The following is a 5,664-nucleotide window of genomic DNA, read 5'->3' on the forward strand; positions in this document are numbered from 1 at the left end:
TTTATTTTAGGTATTGTATGTATATAATAATTGCTTTCATGTACAGTATTATTTACTTATTTATTTCAGGTATGTGGATTTCTTTTTAAGTGTCTTACATTGAAGAATTGTAAAGCTTTAGTATTAAAGTATTTTATTTGTCTTACAGAACAGTATTGTTATTCTTTATACAATTTGAAACTGTAGGCCTATTCATTGTACAGTAATTCATATTTCCAGTATAAGTATAAGCTCCAGTATTTTATTTATTAATAGACTACAACGCATTTTTTACTGTATTTTTATTCATATTTCGTCAGTTTCCTTTATCCACAAAATAAAATTTCGTCAAATAAAATTTAGAATGATACACGTGCACAAACAAAGTGTGCTATTTACGAGTGGGAAAAAGAAATCTTGAGTAAATTTGTCAATCATTAGTCAATAAAAATTCTTGAGGAGTATCTCTCTATTCTCATGCCCTTAATGTACATACACTTTATATCATTAAAGCCAATCAATTAATTTACTCACTCAAAATATTTAATTTATTGGTGATTTAAAATTCAGGTCTTTATATTTACATTACTGAATAGTAAACAAGTGCACATGTAAAAAATGGGATCTATAATCGATAACAAGCAATGATGTTTAACTTTAACAATTATTATCGTCAAAATGTTTAAAAATCTTGCAAATATGTTGCTTGTGTTAACCATGGTGTAGGCCCTAAGTGGCAGCGCAAAGTTTGCCATGTTTAATTCGTTACGATTTTTTTCACAAATTATATAATTTTATCACTGAAATTTTAACACACTATTAATATTAATTGTTGCGACATGTTCTGTGTGTATAGGCCTATCTGTAACAATGTAAGCTTGAGTGTTTCTGAATTTGAGGTTAAAAATTCAATAGATATAATAGCGCTCATTCAACCACTGTACATTAACGTGACAAACAATAGCGCGCATTCAACTTCCAATCGGCAAAGCACTCAAAGGGCGCTCCATACATTTTGGTGTTCGACAGGGCGCGGCCGAAGGTGTCGGCGGCCGAAGTTGGCCTAAAGCACATACGCTACCTATAGCGGCCGCCCTCCAGAAAGGCCGCCAATGCGTGTATATGTATGGAACGCCGATGACGTATTCACAATTAATAATACAATACCGCTCGCTAAATACAAAGCTTTCGAGTCAACTAGGCCCCAGTCAACTCGGGCCGGCAGGTTAACTCGGCCCTCTTTTTCATTTTATATATAGGCCTACACACTATATAAAACTACTTAAAAAGTAACTATTGAAAAATAAATAAATAAATTGAAGTCACATTAAGAATTGTAAACATCATAAAATAATAAAACCATTGCTTCAATCAAAACTTTCGATAGATTGAAGTTCTTCTCCAATAAAGTATTGTATTCGTTTCTTATTATTATTATATATAAAGCTAGTTTGGATTTTATCTATTATATCATAATTTATATATAGGCCGAAAGGTCCACTGATTAATCTCAGATAAGAAGTATAATACATACTCCAAGTATTGAAATACACGCCATCGTGTTGGGATTCAATATTTCGACATTAATTATGTCATCATCAGGAATTATATATAGGCCATATTTAAATATGCATACATATATATAATTTATATAAGAATAGGTTGAAAATTGGTTTTCTCCACTGAAGTATTTCTAAAGTTCATACATATGATTTTCGTTTCTTAATTATGTATACTCAAATATGTACACGATTCATGCCATCGATTCAATCGTTTGTTGCTCAGTAAAAAGCAACAATACTAATATTGTTTCATTATTTATTATATAGGCCATATATATATATATATTATGTCATGATTTATATATAGGCCACATACATTTAAATATGTATACATATATTATTTATATAAGAATAGGTTGAAAATTGGTTTCCTCCACTGAAGTGTTTCTAAAGTTCATACATATGATATTTGTTTCTTAATTATTTATACTCAAATATGTACACGATTCAGGCTATCGATTCAATCGTTTGTTACTCAATAAAATGCAACAATACTAGAGTAGTAGGGTTAAAAAGTTAACGTTACCACGGAGACGTTAATTGATATCTTTTGTCTTATCTGATGAAGCAAGCATGTTCATTGTCTAGCCAGAGTGAGTTGATAATTCCTACTCCAGTAGTTGTGTAACGAAAACATTTTGTTTGAAATCGTGTATGAGAAAACATTTACTGAAATAATAGGCCCTATGCCAGTTTACAAAACAAGACCTTATTATGTTCTTGAAAGAACGTATGGCGAAATACTTTATTAATAAGATTGATTGTTTTACGAAGTAGTTTTAATAGCATAATTTTTAGTAAAGAAGTGTTTATTTTATCCTGCAAAATATTCTAAGTTGAAACTTTATTGCTTAGAAGAAATTTAATTTAACTATAGCTGTAACTTATCAATAAATAATTAATTAATAATTAAATCTAGGCATGAATGGAAACATTGCTTTAAATAGGTATCAATTTGCCAGTACTGTACTAAGTTGCCAGTACTGTACTAAGTTGCCTAGTAATAATTAATTCAGTGAGAAACGTTCTCACAAGTAGGGTTCAATGATACTCTTGGGAGAATAAAGAAAGTTTTGTAAGCCGCCAATTCAAGGACGTTATCGGAGACGAAGTCTTTGTACGCCGCCAATTCAGGAATGTCATCGGAGACAAGGAAAGAATGTCAAATGCTGAAAATAGCCGACTGGCTTGATCTCTCTGTACATGGAAACTGTACGAACATGTGCGATGGTTCAGGAATGTAGTTGTTACCCGAGTTGTTCGCCTATACAGACCGTATAATGTAGGGTCTGTGGCCATGGCCTATACTACGTGTTGTTTTCTTGTCTATTAATTATGATATATAGGTAGCGGCCGATATGGGCCTACTCCTATGTGGCCCCTCCTTCTAATTGGTTGTCAAACTCTGTCTAGATAGACAGTGTAGTAAAAAAAGTAGTGATATTTATTAATAAACAGAACTGAAGGGTCTATGCCTAGCACTGCAGGCCTACCGGTATTTGATAGCGCTGCAGGCCTATTATTAAATTGATAATTTAAGTGTATGCTAGCCTAGGTCCTACATTTTGGCTATTAATTTTTAAGTGCTTTGTTGAATGATGTTAAATTTCCATTATATTTTATGTAGTAGTATAGGCCTATATATTTATTGAAAGAAAATTTAAAAGTAAAAAATAAAATAATGTCCATATTTGTGTTTCTTTAATGAAAGTCAAAATATATGTTTCTTTAGTGAAAGAGCACAATTTACTATTTTGAGAATAATTTTAAAGCCTTTTTTTTTACAACAGTAACAACATAACAATATGACAGCTGTGAACTGGATTGACTTCCTTGTTGCGAAATAAACAAGTTGTATTTCTGCTCTGAGTGATTGTGACTACCTTACTGCTTTTTGCTTCACTGTGATATAGTCAGTGTTGATGCAATTGCATTAGGGTCTTGACATATCACAATTTCAACTACAGTAATGTACCTACAACAGTTCTTATTCCCATTACGAAGCATCTTTCAACTGAAGTTTTAAACCATATTACTACTGATACGAATGATGATAGTACTACAAGTAAGATATTTTTAAACATTTATACACACAAATGTTTTACAATTACATAGTCATGATTATGTAAAGACCTAATGAAATAGAATTTGAAATCTTAAAAACAGTAAAAATATGTATCTATAATTATTAATATAATGATCCATCTTCAATTGGCTTTTGTTGGAATATAATAAATATTTCCTCACAGATACATGCAACTTATTTGATGTCAACATCACTTCTGGAACACTCTAAAATAAAGGAATAAAATGTTTCGAGAGATTAATATTTAGGAAAACAGTTTTGCTGAAATTTTTATTATAAGTACAAAACTGGTATCAGTGCAGTCTTTGAAAGGTACATTTGCTTAATTTATTTAATGCTCTTGGATAATAAATATTTTACTGGTATCTTTCATCCATCTGTATTAATTAACTTAAATCAGTAAACGTTAATCTTTTGTTAAATTGTGGCTGGTTTTCTTCATGATTGGAGAAAGGATGATGTTGATTCACTGATTCTGCCTAACAAATGTAAAGTACCACTGGAGCTCCACATGGATGCTCTTTTTCCATTACTGTTTACAATATATCTAATTATTTTATACCTGTTAATAATGAAAGTTTTTTTTATATCAATTTTCCTGGTTTTTTTTTGTGTAGATATAATTACCTTAGTAGTTGTTTAAACTGATGACATATTAAACTGGGTTGTAACAAAGATAAGTTGAGCTCCAAATGTTAAAAAAGAAGAGTACTTCCTCATTAGGAAAATTTAATGTTGAGTGTAATGTTTTATCTGTTTAATATATATTTTACACAATCGGCTTCAATACTCAGCAGTGTGATTTGGTTCAATAATAAGGGGGAAAAAATGCTGGTAGTCCAACAAGCTAGTAAGATCATAGGTACCAGATATCACAATACCTGTCTCTTATACACATCTAGATATACGATGGCCCACAAGGGACACACTGCAAAGAAAAAGAAATGCTGCAAACAAAAAAGAAACGCTGCAAACAAAAAAGAAATCATGGAAACAGAAAAGAAACGCTGCAAACAAAAAAGAAACACTGCAAACAAAAATAGAAACGATGCAAACAAAAATGGAAACGATGCAAACAAAAATAGAAAACACCAGCAAACAAAAAATGAAACGCTGCAAACAAAACAGAAATGCTGCAAACATAAAAGAAACGCTGCAAACAAAAAAATAAAAACACTAGCAAACAAATAAAGAAACGCTGCAAGCAAAAAATAAAAACACCAGCAAACAAAAGAAAACGCTGCAAACAAGAAAGGAAATGCTGCAAACAAAAAAATGAAACGCTACAAACAAAAAAAGGAAACCCTGCAAACAAAATGGAAAAGCCTTTGCGCGTGCGCATTTCATATTAGTTGACAACAGACTGAGGTCAGGTCAGATGAGAGATGCTAAAAAGAAGACTTAAATTCAGCTCATTCGTTATAATCGATTTTGAGGCATAAATACAAAGTAATCCGTTGGTAGGATTTTCCTAGCTCTTCCTTGTATCTCTGTAAGGAAAATACCTCCTCACTACCTGGCAAAAATTGCACTGCACTTCTGTCAGGGTATAATAAAGTAAAAGCCTCTGGGAAGCTGATGAGCTCTTTGTTAAACTTGATCATGTTTTCGGCCCCCTTTTTTTAAGATCTCCATTCCTATCGAAGGATTTACTTTCAAGGGAAGAGATGATCCATCACGTTAAAAGACCGATCTGTATGGTGACCTCGGGGTTTTTCTCTATTTTCGTTGACACGGCTTCTTGGTGAATCTAGTACAGTAGGCCTACTCCTTTCCTTTTCTTTCCTATCTCTGAAAGAATCAAATGAGAGACGAGCAAGCTTAGGCCTACTTGATGATGGACTTTCATTTGGACTTGGCCGTTTTCGTGTATTAATATTAGAAGTTGAGTCCTCCATTAAAGATTCACCACAAGAATGGCACATTTTCCAAATTCTGAACTTTTTGTTGGGTGTCTATAAAACGAAGACCGAAAACCGAAGACCCAAAAACGAAGACCCCTATTTTTTCTCTTTCATTTTGATGATAATACGCCAG

General features: G+C 32.2%; 1 protein-coding gene across 2 annotated transcripts in view; it reads right to left on the reverse strand.

The window, feature by feature from the left end:
- LOC117116529 overlaps nucleotides 1–5,664 on the reverse strand; it is a 26,990-nt gene that overhangs the window by 18,059 nt on the left and 3,267 nt on the right. Inside the window, exon 2 of one of the 2 annotated variants that reach the window (XM_033260587.1) lies at nucleotides 4,340–4,342. The exons of the other annotated variant lie outside the window; for it this stretch is intronic. The gene's annotated coding sequence lies outside the window, so the exon portion shown is untranslated. The remainder of the gene's footprint in view (nucleotides 1–4,339; nucleotides 4,343–5,664) is intronic. 2 annotated transcript variants of the gene reach the window in all.

Source organism: Anneissia japonica, unplaced genomic scaffold (assembly GCF_011630105.1).
Source record: "Anneissia japonica isolate Jap-2015-1 unplaced genomic scaffold, ASM1163010v1 scaffold287724_len41213_cov101, whole genome shotgun sequence".
NCBI classification, from domain to species: Eukaryota; Metazoa; Echinodermata; class Crinoidea; order Comatulida; family Comatulidae; genus Anneissia; species Anneissia japonica.